General features: G+C 36.8%; 1 protein-coding gene and 1 pseudogene across 6 annotated transcripts in view; both read right to left on the bottom strand.

Moving 5' to 3' along the window:
- The window catches only part of MAGI2 (membrane associated guanylate kinase, WW and PDZ domain containing 2), a 1,340,829-nt gene that overhangs the window by 344,917 nt on the left and 974,140 nt on the right, over positions 1-21,772 (bottom strand). The gene's annotated exons all lie outside the window — the stretch shown is intronic.
- Positions 13,171-21,772, bottom strand: part of LOC132673551 (protein Wnt-2b-like) — a 35,886-nt pseudogene continuing 27,284 nt past the window's right edge.

The raw sequence follows: 21,772 nt of genomic DNA on the forward strand, positions 1-21,772 counted from the left end.
CCACATACAAACAGAGTGATGCTTTCCATTAGTAAGTTCCTAGCACAAAAGAGGGCAGAACATTTTTCCCAATGATATGGTCACTGTGATTTACATGAATGTTCACCTATTTAGCTCTGTCCCATATCTGCAGTGTTCCAGGACAGAAGGACTGGATTAGATGTAGGAATAGGGAAATAAAATCTCATCCTAATAAAACCCAGAATCCTTTTTGATAAAATTAATAATATGGTAGTGAGGTATGATGTAGTAATGTAAAAAAAAAAAATAGAGGATTTGGAATTAACAGCATGTACTGCATCACTGCTTTGCATTATGGTAGAAAGAAACAGAAAAACATAAAGAGCTGAGGGTGGGATTTCCTAATGCTATCTGCAGGAAAAGACCTGGAATAGGAAACACGATGCCTGATGTGTCTGCAAGGTATCCAATGCCTAAAACACTGGGAAAATCTTGGAGAGCACTTCACCCCAGTGAAAAATATTGTTCTTATAAAGCTGTCAGAGTCCGTCTGAGCTGGGGTTACCTGGCATGTAAGAGCCAGTCATTCCCACAAATTAGGCTGCCCTGCAGGCGTGTCTAACTTACATGCCAGCCTTTCAGGAAATGTTAAAGGCCCAAGCAGAGCTGTGATTTGTACCTGTGGTAACAACTAGACTGTGTGTAAATCATACAAGCAGTGACAGTGTGCTATGATGTAGCATTCAGCAACTTTGCGAGAGTCGACATGTAGAAATCCAAACTTTCCACAGCAGTGGCACTGTGCAGACAAAGCACACAGACTGTTTGGGAGGGTTACCTGGTCCAATAGAGGGAATCAATAATTTTTATCTGTAAAGGCCTTTTGAGGCAAAAATCACTGGAAATATTGATTTGTACACAGAACATCACTAGCTGAAATATTAATTGATATGATAAAGGGGTCAAGGTCATAGGCTACATTTTCTTTTTTTAAAAAAAATGTTTAATGTTTATTTTTAGAGAGAGAGAGAGAAAGCGGGGCAGGGACAGAGAGTGAGGGAGACACAGAATCAGAAACAGGCTACAGGCTCAGAGCTGTCAACACAGAGTCCTAAGTGGGGATCAAACACATGAACCAGGAGTTCATGACCTGAGCTGAAGTCAGACGCTTAACCAACTGTGCCACCTAGGCACCCCTAGGCTCCATTTTTAATGTAGTCTCAGATTCTTCTCTAAGTTTGCATTTTCAGAATGCAAATGTGTATCAGCTCTGATACAGGGCATATAGTCCAGACTGGAAGTATAATTAACAATGATAGTTTTTTTTTTTTTTTAACATTTATTATTTTTTTTGAGAGACAGAGTGTAAGGGGGGGAGGGGCAGAGAGGGAGGGACACACAGAATCCGAAGCAGGCTTCAGGCTCTGAGCTGTCAGCACAGAGACTGACACTGGGCTCAAACCCATGAACTGCAAGATCATGACCTGAATTGAATGCTCAACTGACTGAACCACCCAGGTGCCCCAACGACAATAGTTTTCAAAACATGTTAACACACTTTTTTTTTTCACATTTCTCTGTGGGTGACTCTCCCTTTATTTAAGCACTCACTTATTTTAGGAAATTTAGGCCTGCTTAAGTGGGGATATCAAGAGGAGTAGTCAAGAATCGATGTCTGACTTCCATGGGAAGCCATGGATGGGAGTAGAAACTGGAGGTGCAAAGTCCTGGGAGACAGGACACAGGATGCGGAGTCCTTACAACTCTGGTCAAGGGCAAGAACCATAACGTGAGCAGGTATAAGCCATTCTGCAGCACAACAGCAACGACAAAGAACAGCTGGCTGACCCCAGACCCACCCTCATTACCATAGGGATACCTGCTCATCGACTATATGTACATCTTACATGTAGGAGGAGAGAAGAAACCCACTGCAGAAAAAATCTGATACAGCATTTGAGCTTTAATGTTGACACACTATTACCCTCCTCCATCCCCCACCCTCAATAAGGCTGTTTTCAACTTAAAAAACAGCAGAAAAAAGCCCTTAGTTGGCAGATTCAAATTTTCTTATCCTCCATCAAAGTAACCAAAGGTCCAAAGCAAATGATTAATTATATAAAATTAAAGTCTATAACATTTTCTTACATATGAGTTGTAGTTTACAAATACTAACCTGGCTGTAATAGCATTAAGTCAAAATTAAGCATTTATTTAAGTAACTATATTTGACAGAGATACTATAGGCTTCGGCAACAAATTTGATTTGAATTTTGGCTTTCCTTGGATAAGTCTCAGTTTTTTTTTTATCCTGCACTGTGTTACAGAGAATAGAAATGTAGACTGGCTAACATGCTTGGCACTCACTAAATGTTAGACACTACCATGACTCCTACTACCACTGTTGCTGCTCTGTCATCATCATCATCATCATCATCGTTGACAGCAGGAATTGTAAAAGCAGCAATGGTAGGACCTGATGGAGTAATGGGTGCCGAGGGAGCTTAGGGTCCATACTTGGAGGGTGGGCAGGTAAAAATCATTAGTGGTTTGCCTCATTACTGGAAGAAGAAGAAGGTTTCCTAGAATTATCTGAAATGTGGAAAAGAGATGATAAAAGTGGGTGTGGAAAGTGGGGACTGGAAAATTACTAAGTAGGTGGATCCTTTTCATTCTATTCTTCCTGTGTGAACTTGGCTTGAAGGCTTCAAAATAAGTAGACTAACATTTGGGAGTGAAGCTTCAGCTGTGTGAGGAGAGGCCTGGATTATAAAAAAGATACTCTGGTACAAAGGGATGTCACCAGAATTCATAAGGAAGATTTTCTGAAGACCAATACAATTATGTATGATTATAATTTTCTATTTAATATACATGTAAGTGACTCCATTACAGGGAAATATTATGCTCTGGCTTTTTATCTGAAAAAAGCAAAGTAACAAGCATATTTAAAATTATTTCTTTAGTTCACAAATCAAAATCACACCAGTACTACAAATCCAGCCCTTGAAGTAACAACGATAATTAAGATAAGAATGATATTTTCGTTACAACATTCTTTTTTGTGTGATTTGGCAACATTTTCTTTTAGTAAAATTTTAAGTGATTGAAAAATCTATTTCTGTTCAAAAACCAATCAATTATTGTCACTCAGAGATAATACTTAAACGTAAACGATAAAATCTGTGGTTTAGAATTACAGTGTTAGAAAAAGAAAGATTTTTTTCCACTGGAAAATAAATAAAAGGTGACGCAGAACCCGAAAGTTACTTTATGGGTGTTAAAAATTAGCATACTATATACTCAGCAACCTGATAGAGATACAAATGAGTCCTAAATCTGCTGTGATGTAGGGTGTTCCACAGCGAGAGGGGAGGGCTGGAAAACTCAGGAAGCCCAGATGTCACAAGACAGACTGAGAAAGACTCCGTGGGCAGCGAAGAAAAAGAAGCAACAAAGAGAGGGAAAGAATATGGTATACTATTGAGGAAAGGGACTTCTATTGAGTTCCAAAGACTGTGTCATAACCATCTGCTTTGCCTCCTTCATGGTGAGAAACTTTAAAGACAGGCAGCATATCTTACTCATCTTTGTATTTCCCAAATCTAGTATTAAATGTTCAGCACAGGCATTTGTTAAAGGAATAGATGAGATCCTGTACCCATGGTGATGCTGGGAAAGATAAAATGTCTCATACCTGCATTTGAAGAGCAACCTCAGATTGGGTAGCACAAAAAATTTTGGCTTTCTATGACATTAATATCTTAGTTGTGTTATGTTATGTTCTTTTTTTTCAAAGTATTAATTCAATTTTTAGTTAGGTATTCTTGTGGTGAGAGTGTTTGCCCCATATTTCAAATATTTCCAGATGTGCTGGGTTAGGGCAGAAAGGCAGAAGAAAAAGTTGATATTGGCCATGCCCCATAAAGCTAACTTCCTACCTAGTCGTTACCCCAACACAGGTATTAGAGAAGCACATATGGGTTAAAGAAAATGTTTTAGTAAAGAATATGAAAAATAGTCATTAAATTCTTAGTCACACTGGTTTTGGTAACAGGTTTTGCTAACTACTGGTTTTAGTAGTTTTTATTTTCCCTTTATGGACATTGCTTTTAACAAACAGACTAATAGTATTATGTTTTTACATTTTACAATAACATGGATGAAGTAGCACTGTGCAAGACTTTTACGTTTTCTTAGTTCAATTTTGCAAACCATTGTACACTTCCAAATTTATTCTTTTATATTTGAGACCTAGACACAATTTTTTATTGAGGCAGATCCCAAATTTCTCTCAAACTCTTTCTAGGGGCGATATATTTAAACTCTTGTTAGACATAGAATTCATTGTAAGTGAAGATGCCTAATATCATAAAATACTTAAGAAAATCATAGGAATGAAAGAAATTTTCAGATATCACTAGGTTCATTTCCATTTCTTCTACTGGCTTTATATTTACCATAGTGGACAGAGAGATGGATCAATGCCTTTTATTTCATTTTATTCACAGATTATTTTTTATTTGAACATTACAAAACTCACTACTCATTTATTCAAGTTTTACTGAATACTGTGCTAGTAGCTAGAGATTAAAATTTTTCTGGGTGGCTCAGTTGGTTAAGTTTCTGACTCTTGACTTCAGCTCAGGTCATGGTCTCACAGTTCATGAGATCGAGCCCCACATTCTCTCTCTCTCTCTCTCCCTCTCTCTCTGAGCCTCCCCTGCTCACTGGCTCTTTTTCACTCTCTCTTGAAATAAAAACATAAAAACTTAAAAAAAACTTCTGTGTAAAGGGATTCACTGTACCAGTATACTTTAGAGATATTGTGGGTTTGTTCCAGACCACCACCATAAAGCAAATAAGCAAGACAAATGAATTTTTTGGTTTCCCAATGCATATAAAAGTTGCAGTACGTTATACTGTAGTCTATTAAAATGTGCAATAGCATTACGTCTAAAAAATGATGCATATATCTTAATTAAAAAGTTCTAAAAAACGCTATCATCCCAGTAATAATCACCGATCACAGATCACCATAACAAATAAAATAATAATGAAAATGTTGGAAATACTGTGGGAATTACCAAGTTGTGACACAGAAACACAAAATGAGCACTTGCCATTTGGAAAATGGCACCAACAGACCCTCAGTGCAAGGGTGCACAAACCTTCAATTTGTACAAAAAACTCACTAAGTGCATTAAAGAGAAGCGCAATAAAGTGAGGAGATATTCTATAAATCGGGAAATGTCAAGGTAGAAGTATGTGCAAGTGTTCAAGTGAAGGGATGACTATTTATGGGAGGAACTGTAGTGGACAGCAGATGCTTTATAGGGAAGTTTCCCTAGAGCTCTGTCATAAAATATGAGTCAATATTTACCTGGCAACTCTTCTTACTGAGGGCAGTTTATTCTATGATGAAAAAAAAAGGCATTTAATCTCAATAAATGCTATTTGTGTTCCTGTCCCAATGTACCCAGGAGGTTATCTTTTAAATTCTTCATGGTCAAAATTATACCCCTTCCTGCCTCACTTCAGTTATTTAGCACCATGGAAACACTAAAATCAGCTATAATCGATCAATACTATATATTGGGTGCTGTGGAGTGCTTTACATGAATCCTCTCATTTGATCCTCAAAGCAACTCTGTGGGGGAGGGGATTATTTTACTGTGCTAAGTAGTTAAATAATTTGCCCAATGTCACAAATAGAATTAGTTTTGACAAGGGTTGTGAGGGGCAGTGCTGGAATCCTTTTGAAGAGGGGATTCCTTTTTGGACTGTCCCTTCTTAGAATTCCCGTTGTCTTGAATATTGGTATGAGAATGTGGATACATCCCTCATTTATGAAAAATGCCCCAAAACTCTGAAATAATGTCCACCTTATTCTTCAGTAGGGGTCCAAATTCAATATTTTTAAACCCCGTTATATTACATTTCCTTGTTCTGCAATAGATGTAGTGGATATCTGCTTTGGTTGTACAGAAAGATATCAACATAATCTCAGCTAACATCAGAGTCATAATGTAATCATCAGTATTTATGCAATAACACAGGTTATATTTATGAGGACACTCAGAAACATTAGAAACTAAAAATTCTTCTGGCATTTATATGACAAGAAAATATGGATGTACTTGGAAGTCTATTTCATTTTATTTGAATTGTAAGGCCATCTGCCAAAACTCTCAAAAACTACTGCTCTGACAGCATCAGAAAGGAACTTTGTGTGAGAAATCGGCATCTGTTTTTTTACTTAATTTACAAAAGACACATTTTGTTTGCATTCATAAGAGCATTTTGCAAATTTACTACCCAATTAATATGTCATTCTGTGACACTGACAAAATAATCAGATTCTTAAATGAGTCTCATTTCTTTTGTTTTAACTCTACAAAGCATGAAAAGATTATATGGTGTAGCACAGAAATTTACTGTTTCAATTTATAATAATGCCATCTTTCCTCTATGAAGATGACATGACTAGCATCACCTGGGCATTGGCTTCAGGTAATTTCTAATAATGACAGTGAATTTGTGCCCAGTCATCCTTGCCTGGTTCCTACTGTGATATGAAGGTTGTACATTTGTGAAATGATGAATAGTATTTACCTAGAGTTAGAGACTGTAAAAGAGAATGAAATTAAGTTTCAGAAGAACGGACTCCAAAATCATAAATTCTTTGAAAGTGTCTGTTGAGAGCTGAAACTGGCCAGATATCTGTCCACATGTTTCACAGATACATGATGGAGTAGACTTTGTATTTAACATGCTAGATATGGCAGAGGGGTATACTAACAGATGAGATCCTTACCTCTGAATAATTTATAATCTACTTAGAGAGGTAAGAGCATCCAATGTAAAAATAGATCCATAAAGAGTATTTATGAATGAAGATGCAGGTATGACTTAGTAATATACATAGATACTGTATGATTTCACACACAGTAAGTATGCCATTAATTTTTCAATAGCTTCAAGACCTACTGATTTTCAAGGAGAATCACGAAGGAAGCAAAGAATGCAAGTAGGACACTACTTGGGGGAAAAAAATAAGATGAGTTCAGGGGCACCTGGGTGGCCCAGTCAGTTAAGCCTCTGATTCTTGGTTTCAGCTCAGGTCATAATCTCACGGTTCCGTGGGTTCAAGCCCTTCATTGGGCTCTGTCCTGGCAGTATGAAGCCTACTTGGGATTTTCTCTTCCCCTCTCTCTGCCCCTCCCCCACCTGTCTCTGTCTCTCTCAAAATAAATAAATAAACTTAAAAAAAAATAAGATGAGTTCAGGTATGGGTTAGGGAGAAGTAGGTGAGAAAGATGGATAGTTTTGCAGAGAACACAGGAATGTATGTGAATTGTAAGATAATCACCTATTTAGAGAAGAGAATTTATGTTAGAAAACAATAAAGGGAAAGGCTGTATGTGTAATGTAGATCAATTGATGGAATTTTTTAAAAGTAAACTCTACCCTCAATGTGGGGCTCAAACTCATGACTCTGAAATCAAGAATAGCATACTCTACTGACTGAGACAGCCACGTGCCCCCGATGTAATGTTTTTGAATAGCAGGTTGAAGACCCTTAAGTAATTGGTAACTATTGTAGTGTCAGAATTAAAAAAAAAAAAAAAAACAACATCATAGATATATTTGGGGAAAACCTTAATCAGGTACTTGCATTCTTGATATTTATACCATTAGCATATAGCACATGTCCAGAACAGTGCTTAGAATAAAACAGATAAATGAACAAGGGGGTAATAAGTTGGTTACTCAAGGGGACAGCTGCATTTCTGTGGCTGTCCTGATTCAAACCCTCTTTCCTATATATTTCTTGTATTTTACTATATTATCCTCTACAGCATCAGTCTTAGTGGGAGGTGTCCAACCATAGAAGTTGAAAAGCCCAGATACTTGATTTCTCCAGAAACTTGAAAACTAGGGCATGGACCTATTTCCAGTCCAGACTTGGACAATCAGACACAACCACCTGAAATTTTGAATCTGGAGTCAGTGATGCAAAGAAGCAGTAACTGAAGAATTTATTGTAGTGGTGGAAGAGACTGCCACAGCTGTTTCTGGGGGCAGCCGTGGCAGTCTGGCTAGAAACAGCAGTATCTTCCTTGGCCTGTCCCTGTGGGATGACTCTGGCTGAGATTCTGGCTAGGAAAACTCCCTTTGTTTTTCCTTATTTTCCAAGTCTGTCTTTTTCCCGTACCTTCTTCATGATTCTCTAAGCTTCCCAAAACCTTTCAAAAACTTCATTTTCTGCATTAAAGAATCAGAATCAGTTTCCCTTGCTTGTACTTAAGAACTCTGATAAAGGTGTTCAAGGCAGGAGATGACTAGGATCCTATTTGGGGATAATCATGATGGGCAGAGTGAAGAAAGGACACCAGTGAGAGACACTGACGAGGAAGAATCTACAGATCTGGTAACTAGCAACACATTGCTATTCTGTTCTTGCTTCACTACACTGTTTGCTGGAATATGTGCATGACATTGCCTAAGGGGTAAAACAGAGTGAAACAAAATATTTGCAAGTATATACCCTAACGGATTCATAATAAAGTGTTTGCGGAACATGCAGATATAATGTCTGTAAGTGTGATATTTCTTCAGAAGATAGAGCAAACTGGGGGAGTAGTGGTAAACAGAAATGAATTTTTAAAATAAAATGTCTTTCTATAGAATGAAAGAGTGAAGCTTTCATGAGTCAGTATACTTTTCTGACTCTGTATATGCTTATGAGAACCATCTAATTGTTTTCATGGACTTTTTAGTCTTGTATCCAGTCTTTTTAGTCTTGTATCCAGTCTTGTTGCCTAAATAAACATGGCTGAAACTGAATCACAGTCTTTACCCCCAACAGGTCTTCCATTAACTTGTTCTGTCCTAGTTATCAGCATTGCAGCTGCCAGATGTCCAAACCAGAATGATAGCCACCATGAATTTCTTCCTCCTTCTGATTATTTAAGAACTCCTTTACTCCACTCCTTAATCATCTCTCACATAATTCCTCTCCTCTCCATTCCTATGATTGTTGCTAAAATCTCATTTCTTATCCAGAATTTTGAAATTGTTTCCTAATTTTTCCCTTTGCCTCTACCTTGTCCCTTCCAATCCACCCTATTTCCTACCACCAGAGTAAATATTCAACAAATGCAGATTCACTCATTCATTTTCCCTTCTAGAAATCCCTTGGTCCTTTTCTATGTGCTTGCAAGTGAGAATGGCACACTAGGTCTGTCACGATCTGTCACTATCACATCTTTGCAAGTGTATCTCCTTTCTCACATTAACATTTTGTGCTCAGACTTTTCTTCATGCTCAGACTCTACCACAGTCCCTTGATTCTTGGCTTTTGCATATGTTGTTTCCTCTGCTTCTTACTTCCCTTTCCCAGCTAAATTCTGTCTTCTATGACTTAGCTAAGTGTTACCCTTCTTAGAAGTGTCCCCTGACCATCATTCTTAGCAACATAGTCATGGCTATACTTCATAACCTTGGTTCAAATGTTATAGCTCTTCTCATTTGTAATATAATAGTTGATTTTATCATCTTTCTCCACCATTAGATAGTGGGGACTATGGGGACCACATAGTTCATTGATTTTTGTATCCTTATATCTCAATGAGCTTTGAATTTCTAGTATCTAGGCTTTGCCCAAAGTAAGTCCTTTTGTTGTAGGAATGAAAAGAGCACATATTCCTTATGAAATCTGAAAGATTTCTATAACCACACTTTAGTTAATTTTATAATCAATAAACAGTTCTTTTTATAAAGTGAGAGAAGGTCTAAGGTATATTCATTAAATAGCACTTAGTCTACAATAAAGCTTGATCTGTAAGACACAATATACAATTGTTTCCAAAATGTTCAATAGTCAAAATGCTAGTTCTTTTGAAAGAGGAGAATAATTTATTAACAACATTCTTACCCCAAGGGGAAAGAAAGTTCAGAAAGCTGTCTTGCCTTTTCCTCCAACTTCAAAATAGATTTTCACAGACAGGGTCCTTTAGTAACTCTTGTTTAATGCAAATATCTCTTGTGTTGTGGGAAAAACAGGAAAGAAAATGGGAGGTGGAATACAGATAAAATAGAATAAGAGATTATGAGATAAATAGACGAAGAAAAATCCTTAAAATTTTAAAGTCCACTGAAAAGAGAAGGAAGAGGGAAGTCAAGGCAAACAGTCAAAAGTGCACAGAAAGCCCCAGCTCCATGCTTCCTGAGATTGAATCTTAACAGGAAACTGGTATTGCCTTCAGCTTTTGGTTTCTTTCCCAATGTTCTGCTCAAAGTATTCCCTCATCTTCATCACCCAGCTCTTCAAGGTCAAAAACATCCACAAATAATCAGGCATTCGATTGTCAGTCTGTGGGGCAATTTGCACCCTCTGCACTTTTGCAGTTCAAGAGGAGAGGGGATAGAAATGACCCAACACAGTAACTATGATCTAGTGTTACAGAAACTGTGATCTAGTGTTACAGGTATTTTCCTAGTTACTTAATATATTTTCAAGCTCAAATTAACTTGGAATACCACTCTAAAGAGAAAGAGTTCTACACAGGTGCTATTATTTTTCAATTTTTTACCATGAATGAAGTTTTCCTGCTAAGAAGAACTTGGAAGACATCATGAAATTGAAAAAAAAAATGCTAGGAACATGATTCAAATGCAAATACATTCTCTTTTTTTTAACTGGAGGTTTTTTTTTTTAAACTGAGGTATAATTGGCATTATATTATTTCAGATGTACAACATAATGATTCGATATTTGTATATAGCATGAAATGATCAGCATAAGTCCAGTTAATATCCATCACTGTATGTAGTGACATTTTTTTCTTGTGAAGGAACTTTTAAGATCTATTTTCTCAACAGTTTTCAAATATGCAAAACAATATTATTAACTGTGGTCGCCGTGCTGTACATTATATCCTCATCACTTATTTATTTTATAACCGGAACTTTGTACCTTTTAACTCCTTCAGCCATTTTTCCCACCTCCCACTCTGACTCTGGCAACGACCAATCTGTTCTCTGCATCTATGAGCTGGTTTTGCTTTGTTTTGTTTTAGATTACACATGGAAGTGGCATTATGCAGTATTTGTTCTCTGGCAATTATATTCTTAAACATTTTTTTTCTGCATAAAATGGATATAGAAACATAGTATGGGGCTAAAAATAGATATTATCCAAGATCCAGAAAAAAAGTTCATGGAAAGTCCTGTTGATTTTAATAAGAATGCATAGAACATGGACAATAATAATTGTCTATGGAAAACATAGCAAAACCTTTTTCTATGAGGGTGTGTGTTTTTGGGTGCTGGAACCACCTCCTGATCATTGTTGAATTTCCAGGTCTAGTCCAATGCCAGGACCATAGTAGGTACTCAAGAAACATGAATGAATAAAATAGACTACAGGACAATTTGGATAGATATACCAATAGTTTTAAAATGATTCCTTGAATTTAAAAATAATCAATATAAAATATAATCTCCACACAGCAAAGTGATTAAGAAAAGAACAAGTCCAATAAAATCAAACTCCATTATTAAAAAAAATATTCCAATGTGATTTAGCAAAAAATCCAAACTCCACGCCAGAGCCTACAAGGCCTTTCATTCCTGCCAAACTCTCTGATTTCATGTCTTAGTGCTTTCCTTTTTGTTCTCTGTACACCAGCCACATTGGTGGTTTTGGTTTATTTTGTTGTTGCTGTTGTTATTTTCCCTCGATTTTCTCTGGATGTATGAAGCCAAATTCTACTTTAGGACTTTTACCGTTGTCCTTTCCTTTACCCAGAATATTCTTCCTTAGATACTTTCATAATTAACTCTTCATCAGTCATGTCTCCTCAAATATCACATGCTTACAGAGGAACTAACTGTACTATCTAAAATAGCTACCACCTTCCCTTCACTCTACCCAATATCCTGCTTTATTTTATTAGCATTTTTTACCATATGAAATTTTACTGTTTATTTTCTGGTTTACTTGATCTACACTCCACTTGAGCTCCACAGTATCTTGATATAAAGCAAATGGTCTCTTATTGAATAAGTGAACAAACGGATGAATGTGAGAAATGTAAAATATTATGAAAGTATGTTGAAGTACAAAGGTTGATGTAATGTCAGATAGGATTATGGCTTATGGAATCCAGAAAAGAACAGGGGGTTAAATCTTTGTTCTTGGCCCTAAGAGAGAGGGCTCTATTAATTATGTTTCTTGATTAGCTCAGTATCGAGCAAAGGGATAGCCTAAATAAATGATACATATTTCACTTAGCTTCCTAGCTAGGAATTCAGCTTTTGGGTACAATTAATTTGATGTGACCCTGGAGCATGTTGAGCATGACATCTCAGAACATGATAACCCTCGGATATAAAACGATCCAGAGAGATGGAAATCATTATTTTAATAGCTGGCAACAGATTCCTTTTCCATGAGAATGTTTATATATAGGAAAATACCTGAATAATTTTGTTTGGTTATAAAAAGTAAGGCCCTGTGAGTTTTATCTTTTTAAAGAAAATCATGAAAAAAGAAGGGAAAACTAAATCGTTCTGCATGAGGAATGAAGAGAAATTTAAGGAAGGGAAAGAAGAAGCGGAAGATAATTGAACCTATGAAAACATACTGATGTCGAAGTAGCCAAAGTAGTTGTAAAAAGTAAAAAAAAAAATTTCCAAAGGAAAGGAAAAGTGAGCTTTGACCATGTGCTTTAGTGCAACTTATATCATTCTGAAGACTCCTGACTCTTCTACTTTCCTTCAGTTCAGTTTCTTACAACCCCTGTCAATTCCTTCCCAGGAACCAAACAGGACAGCCGAGTCCTTCTGAATTACTCTCCTAGTCCTTAAATAGAAGCTGTAGCAGCCCAGAGTTGAGGTTTACCCTTCCTTTATGGAAGGTGTGCATGCAAAGATCTTGTGCTTTTGAGGTTTTTTTTTAAATTAATTTATTTATTTTGAGAGACAGTGAGTGAGTGTGGGGAAGGGCCAGAGAGAGAGGGAGAGAGAATCCCAAGCAGGCTTAGTGCTGTCAGTGCAGAGCCCGACGTTGGGCTAGATCCCATGAACCATGAGATCATGACCTGAACCCAAATGAAGAGTTGGATGGCTAACCTACTGAGCCACCCAAGCACCCCAAATTAGGAGGTTTGGAGCAGAGGGGTGAGTGAGATATTTATGTGTTCAAGTGTGGTCCAGCCACTCTGCCTTCATGAGGGCCTCACAAGTATGGATGTCCACAGGGTGTCTGCACTCCTTGTACTGCACCACATGGCACCAGTGGAATGTGCACTCACACCAAGTACGGCAGGTGACTTGAGTTGTGTCATACTCTCGGCCACAGACATGATTTCACAACCATCTGTCCCCTTTAGATGCTTTGCTGCAGACATGGCCTGCAGTGTCTAGGGAACCTACAACCTTGCCCAAGACAAGGTAGTCTGGAGAGTTGTCAAAGTAGATATGGTCAGTCTGGGTGCCATGGCAATAGCCTTGGTGGGCTGCTGTAGAGTTGATGCCATCCTGGGTCACTGTCACCCACACAGCCCCATCATAGCACCACTGCAGGTAATCACCTGTGTGGCATCAGCAGGTGCGCAGAGTACAGGAGCCACTTACACCATGGCAATGACACTCAAGCTTCAGAAACCACTGCACAGCTGTGCAACCAAAAAATTTTAAATTTCTTCACACACACACACACACACACACACACATACACACATACACATGCATTTGCTCAAACCATCAGTAAATTCTGCTCACCTGGTAATGTGTTATGCGACACATTTCTTTTTTTTTTAAATTTTTTTTTTAACGTTTTATTTATTTTTGAGACAGAGAGAGACAGAGCATGAACGGGGGAGGGGCAGAGAGAGAGGGAGACACAGAATCGGAAGCAGGCTCCAGGCTCTGAGCCATCAGCCCAGAGCCCGACGCGGGGCTCGAACTCACGGACCGCGAGACTGTGACCTGAGCTGAAGTCGGACGCTTAACCGACTGAGCCACCCAGGCGCCCCTATGCGACACATTTCTAAGAAGATCAAGCAAGCAGCATTGAGCTCCACATTTCGGTTGGTCTGGAGAGAACAGCCATAGAAGGTGCAATGTGAGAACAAGAGAATGGTGGGCAGGAACTCAGAGCTAAAACATGATCTTAAGAATATAATTCTCCAAAAACTCACAGAAACCTTGGTTAGGACTCAGACACTGGAATAAGACTAACATTTTTTTTTGAACATTTACTAACTTCCAAGGTTATAAAAAATAAGACAGGGATTCCAGTATTATCTATCAGATGACTTCACTTCCACTTAAAGACTGACAATGGTGTTCTTTCTATCTCCACAGCAGGAAGGGGCTCTATCCAGTTTCAGGTAAGTTTTGAAATAAATTTCCAACATATTAAATTGTAATGTCTTCTTTAATTCTAATTTAAAGAGGATTGGGGTTATTATATTCATCTTTAGTAACAATGTTGGAGAGCATAATAAAATTAAACACTGTCTACAGAATTTAGGCTTTAACTACATATCAGAAAGGGGGAGGAGAAAGAAAGATATAAATCCTCCATGAAGCAGAAGTGTGTGTGTGCATGAGTATGATGTTTGAGAAAGAGCCAAGAATAGAAATTGGCTATCTACATGCTGTAATCAGATACACGATTCTTCAAAGGAATGTCACATCAAATCAAGCAATCATGATCAAAAATAAGATTGAAACAACAGTGTTGACTCAGTTGACCAACTTACTAAGAGAACACTGAAATGACTTGATGGTGTTACTGCTGATTTCATGTCTGGGTCTGGAGGCTGCTTATTAAAGTTGCACACCTGAACCTGATTTTACTCTTGATATTAACTGTGCCTCACAACATTGCTCTTCCAGAAAATCCCTTCCTAACTATTAGTTTTCTTTCTCCTGTTTGATTATCTGTACCTTTTGTAATATCATGGTGACCAAAATGGCCTTAACATTCTCCTCAGCTTGATTTAACTTTAGACAGTTTTCTTCCTGACTATGGGCCTCTGGCTTCCCATTTCTTAGAGTATTTGCTTTAGAAAGTTGCAGCTGTAAATTCTTTCTCTGCCTCTGAGATGTAAATCTTCCATGACCCAGAAATGTCTTTCTCTAGAACTTGGGAGACATCCCTTCCAAATGTAATCACCAAAAAGATACCACCTCTATTTCCCAGTCTCTGTAGGAGGATAGGACCCTAATTAGATAACTGCCAATTAGCAGGCATAAGTGAATGGCTTAATCATTTTGGCCAAACTTCTCCTTCCCCCAGCCCCACAGTCCTCCAAAGATTTTCCATGAGCCTACCCCAGCATTTAAAAATCTTTTTTTTTTTCCAGGTAAGTTGAGTTCCATCTCCTCCCCTATTGTAATAGTCTTAAATAAAGTTTTCCTTGCCTATTTAACTGTTAACTCTGTCCAGTGCAAATATTTTTTTTGACATTGGACTGGTCCATTTTCTCATCTCCGTAAATTGTTTACCCTCTTGATATCAGGCAATACTTTTCAGTTACTATTAAATCAGTAAAATATTTTTCTTTTAAATATGAGATTTAGAATCAATGTAACTGAAATGGATATTCATGACAGAGGCAGTGAAGGAGACAGACCCTGAAGAGCAAAAATAATCACAGTCTAAGATATGAAAATTTAGATAATTGAATAATACCAAGGAATAATTCAATGAAAAAGTACTCTCCCACTCTTCCCCCTGAAAACACAACACACACACAGACACACACACACACACAGGCACACAAAGAAATATTAAGACATTTTAACCTAATATCGCACACACAAAATGCTCAAGGTTGATTTCTCTGCCAAGTGCAGAAATCTTACTGATATCTGATGTGAAATGCATGAGAATATCTTTAAACATAACAGCAGGATTTCAACTAGAATGCGAAGTGTTGATATTCTAGGAGGAAGCATAGCTCACATCAATGTAGCTACTAGTTTATGATGGGAGGAAAGCCAGTCTTTACAATGGACAAAACCCAAATACATGTAGAAAGTTTGATTATTGTTCATCAGATAAGTAGTTGTTTAAGAACCAGAATTCTTAAGGATAAACAAACAACCCCCCCCCCCCAAACAATACACAAAAAAGTCATCTAAGGAACACATTGGGTTTGCTGGCTTTTCTCCTGTAAGTACAAAAGAATGTAACATTTACATTTTGTTCATAAAGAAATGCATGACTGCATTTGGTTTGCTCAGTTTTCTGACTTACCATTGTTCTTCTGATGACAAAACCTAACTGTAAAATAGAATGTATTGACCAATATCATCTAGTTTATTTGGAAACAGCAGATTCTCCAGAGAAAATCTTCTGCTCCTTTTTCTTCTGTTAATAAGGGTAATTAGAAACATAATGGTCCGTTGTGACTGGCGGCTTCCTAGTTAGAATTTCTCAGCAGCAGCTGAAAGCTTCTCTACCTGGGTTTCTCTTCCAGCAAAGATAAATACTTCATTATCTACTTACTTCAGTCAGTTTAACTAAATTCAGCTCGAATGATCTCTCATAAAATTGATTATAAAATGTTGTCAAGTCTTTATTGAACTAAAATTAGTTATTTAGCGTGCAGGTCTGATGTTTTAATCAGTTGTTATTAGGGCAGTGAAAAGGAGTGGAGTAAAATGAAAAAAAAAAAAGACAAACCCAAATGTATAATCAGATCTTGTGTTTTTACTCACACAATTTCTTAATAAAAGAAAGAACATTGTAGAGACAATTAGGTTGCTGGAGTGGTTTAATTAAATCATTCAGACTGTGCCAACATTCTGTTGGCAATATTTGATGACGAGTAGCCTTAGTTTGAGGTAAATTTAGTCTTTTAATGAGATATGGACTGATCATGCTATTTTTAGGTTGGAATGGCACATGACATCATCATCCACACACGATTGGGAGAAATATTTCATGGTAATAGAACTAAAATTATTGGGAATTCATGTTTAAATAGTCTTCAGGTCATTTCTGTGGTTTAGAGAAACAAGATTTAAACTGATGGATGTTATTTCCCCTATACTCCCAAATAATATGTTCATCATTCTGCTTGATGTCCTATTGCTTAACATGACTTGAGCCATTCCTTTCTGGGGGCATTTTCTTTTTTATTGTCATAGGCAAATGTAAACCAGAGCATTGTGACTAAGAAAAGCAGACTTCTTTTTTCTGTATATTTATCTTATAGCTATAAATTCTTACATAGCAATTCCTAAGTCAGCCTTCATCCAGAGTGGTTTTTCATTTTTATTCACTTAAAAAACAACATCCTGTCTAATTCTCAGGAGCCTTTGTATTGTGAAGCCTTAGTGTGCTTTTAATCCCCTCAAGGAATAGTAACAAAATGCTTTAGAAACTACAAGCAACAACAACAACAAGGACAACAACAATGAAATCACTACATTTTAGGATAGATCTGTAGTATGGGGGAAAATAAAAAAGAAAGAATAGATTGATCCCCAAGCACTTGGGAATCCTCAGTATACATCTGCAACCTTGGCATACTCAGAGGTACTGAAGATTGCAGTCTTTCAACTCCTTGCAAACCTAAAGTGAAATGTCTCAGTGTTTTACTTTGCATTTCTTTGATAACAGCTCAGTTAAATATTTTTCATGTTTATTATATTTAAATTCTTTTTTTATTGTTGTTGAATTAACTGCTGTGTCTTTTGCCCATATATTTTAGTGTTGTCTTTTTAGATAGTCTTTCCTCTTATATTATTTTAAAGATTTTATTTTTAAGTAATCTCTACATCCAACGTGGGGCTCCAACTCACAACCCTGAGATCAAGAGTCCTGTGCTCTACCGACTGAGCCAGCAGGCACCCCTAGATAGTCTTTTTTTATGTAACTTCTTCTATGCTTTCTGTTTTAATCTCTTATTTTTATCCTTGTAGATGTCTTGCTTCACTTTTAACTTGAGGAAGATATTGTCCACGTACTTACACTTCCTCCTACTTCTTTCAAGGGGTAAAATTTATTACAAAATAAATCAATGACAAAAACAGATAGTTTATTTTAGATTTTATAGAATTTAAGATGCAAAACTACTTCCTCATCTATAAAAATGGGAGCAATAATACCTATAGCACAGGACTGGGGTAAGTATAACACATAGTAGGGGGGTAAAAGGGGATAAGTAGTTATAACAGATTTTCTCCATCCCTCCTTTCTAGATAGAAGGTGTAAAAAACTGCTGTTTTCTGCTTCTTCCCTTATCTTGAGTCCTGTTCATCTCTTGTACTGCAAATGTTCCTTTCTTCTCTACCTTTATTCTGACTCCAATCCTCCCATATTTGATAGAAATATTGCCTCTGCTCTCATGACATGTTTTATAATGAAGATTCTATTATATTAATTTTATTACCTACCTGTCTCTACCACTAGTGCACATTCCTTTGAGAAGTCTAGCACAGTGCTTTACATGTAGTTGTGTGGTATGGTGTGTGTGTGTGTGTGTGTGTGTGTGTGTGTGTGTGTGTAAGACTAGTTTTTTCCTTTATGTGTTCGGAATCTTCAACTAATATCATGCTATACAATGTTTTATTCCCTATCGTGTTACAAAGTTTGCAATTATAGTATATATTTCATGTTGCAAAGCTCACATTTCAGTAGTGGTGGGTGTTATCCTAGACTTTTAATGTGTATAGCTAAGGCCAGATAAATAAATAAAAAATTACAATTGTAAGCCAATCAATTAATCTCACAATTTAAGTAACCAATTATTTAGTAATTATAAATATATATTAGTAACTGCATGAATTATTAATGTTTAAGCAGATAAATAAGTTTACTGTTCAAATACTTATATAAATAGGGGTGCCTGGGTAGCTCAGTTGGTTAAGCATCTGAATTTGGCTCAGGTTATAATCTCATGGTTCTTGAGTTTGAGTCCTGCATTGGGCTCTGTGCTGACAGCATAGAGCCTGGAGCCTGCTTCAGATTCTATGTCTCCTCTCTCTGCCCCTCCCCCACTCTCTCTCTCTCTCTTCCTCTCTCTCTCTTTCTCTCTCAAAAATAAATGAACATTGGGGCGCCTGGGTGGCGCAGTCGGTTAAGCGTCCGACTTCAGCCAGGTCACGATCTCACGGTCCGTGAGTTCGAGCCCCGCGTCAGGCTCTGGGCTGATGGCTCAGAGCCTGGAGCCTGTTTCCAATTCTGTGTCTCCCTCTCTCTGTCCTTCCCCCGTTCATGCTCTGTCTCTCTCTGTCCCAAAAAATAAAAAAAATAAACGTTGAAGAAAAAAAAAAAATTAAAAAAAAAAAAATAAATGAACATTAAAAAATTTTCAAATACTTATATATCTATATATACTTATATAAATGTGATATGTACATACGAATATATTGTGATTTATATATAAATAGATAATAGATGGGAAAATATCATTAAAAGGAAGTTTTAAAAATATCATAGTAGAGTTTAATACATTATATAATTATGTAAGTAATGTATTACTTAATCAAATTTGATGTGACTTTATTATTGTTTAATTTGATTCTTTTGTTATGATATATTTTTCAAAGATCAACTTAACATGTAAACGATTCCTTTCCTCACTTGGTAACTGCAAAGAATTGGGAAGTTTTTGACCACTGAGGTCATGCTGTCCAGAAACAGGATTTTTTCCCTAAAATTTAAAATAATTTCCACAACTTTCTTCAGTTTGCAGAAGTGGAATATAGATGTAAAGGTAGCAGGATAGGCCATCCAAAATACGCCACTTGGTCTGAAGGATTATTGTGAGCTGATGACAATTAAGAAGAGGCAGATACAAGAAAAGCTCTCTGCTCTGTGTCCACCCATTTTCCTGAGGCAAGACATATATTTGTATATGGACTCTCCCCTCTTTACCAGGTACCACACAAGTTAATAACTTCAGACAACTCCGGGCCTTTTATCAGCCCAGAAACCAGAGGATTCTATACAAGAAACCTTGCTAAAACTAGCCCTTATCTACCATTTGTTTCCCCATATATTTGCCTTCCCATAGTTTGCTTAAAATCCTAGAAACTTTTTAAGTCTTGTCCTTGGTCTTGTCACTTCTCTGCAAAATTATTGTTCTTTGCTAAAATGGTATATAAATTCAAGTTCTAACCACTCCTTAGAATTCCTCATCAGTGAGTACTCCACATAAATGCAGGATGCACCTATTAATAAACATCTGTTAGTTTCTCTTTTGTTAATCTTTTGCCAGTCTAATTTGCAAGGCCCCAGTCAATAAACCTAGATGGGTAGAGGAAAAAGCATTTTTTTCTTTCAGAGATTCACCTTATAACTTATATAGGCTCGGTTTCACTTTAAGTTAAAAAGTATTACTTATTAATTATACTACTTTCAGTGCCAAAAGTTACAGTAGATAGTTTCTGAGGCAAAATCCAAAATAATTCTATTCTGAAAGAAAATTGTTTTCGGTTCTGATAGTTATTTCAATAGGGACAACATCAGTCAATTAAGTATAATCTTTTTTTTAATGTTTATTTATTTTTGAGATGGGGAGAGAGAGAGAGAGAGAGAGAGAGAGAGAGAGAGAGAGAGAGAGAGAGAGAATGAGCAGGGGAGGGGCAGAGAAAGACAGAGACACAGAATCTGAAGCAGGCTCCAGGCTCTGAGTTGTTAGCACAGAGCCTGACATGGGGCTCAAACCCGTGGACCGTGAGATCATGGCCTGAGCTGAAGTCAGATGCTTAACCAACTGAGCCACCCAGGCGCCCCTCACTTAAATACAATCTTAAAATATATGAAACTGAATACATAGTTCATAAGCCTAAGATGTGGATGGTAGTGTACTATATCTTGATCAGTTTCTCTATGAAATAAAGTAAGCTCTTTTTGTTTTATACTGAACTCCTATTCAGAACTTACCCAAGACTATTTCAAAATACACAAAGTAATTCTCATTTAAAACTACAGGAATTTAGCTGCTTTTTCAAATTGTATACTAAATGTGTCAAACACAGTTATGCAATATTAAGGAAGCATAACAATGGTAGAAAATATTTCAACATTACTTGTTAGAGTTTATCTTAAACATAATACTATTTTAGCTTTTTTAAAACAAAATATTCTTGTTTAAAAACAATCATCTTAATATGCTTTTGAAATAATTAAGCATAACACTTCATAAACCCATATTTTTACACATTAAAAAATTCTTAACAATTGTTAATTAGCCTTGCAAATGGACTTTTTTCATTTGCATATTTGACTTCCAAAAGTTTACTTAAAAACAATATGTAGACGATTGTCTATAAAAGATAATAAGACTTATTTTTAAAAAAATGTTTACTTATTTATTTTGAGAGAGAGAGAGAGAGAGAGAGAGCATGTAAGCATGAATGGAGGAGGGGCAGAGAGAGAGGGAGAGAGAGAATCCCAAGCAGGCTCCACACTGTCAGCTCAGAGCCTGATATGAGGCTCAACACCATGAACCATGAGATCATGACCTGAGCTGAAATCAAGAGTCAGAAGCATAACTGACTGACCACCCAGTTGCCCCAATTAGCCTTATTTTAAGATAATATCTACACAATGTGCCTGGAAAATACTTGCAATTTTTTGTTAAGTAAAATACTGTAATACACAGAGATATTGGGAATTGGTGAATAATTTCATGACACTGAAATTTAGAATCACCGTTAGTCAGAGGGTCATAGATAAAAAGTATTTGTCTAATTATTAGCTTGCTATATGTAAAACTTTGAAAAATTATGTAAGTTTAAATAATTTTGGTTGATAGCTGGTTATATGAACCTG

Source organism: Panthera onca, chromosome A2 (assembly GCF_046562875.1).
Source record: "Panthera onca isolate mPanOnc1 chromosome A2, mPanOnc1 haplotype 2, whole genome shotgun sequence".
NCBI lineage: Eukaryota > Metazoa > Chordata > Mammalia > Carnivora > Felidae > Panthera > Panthera onca.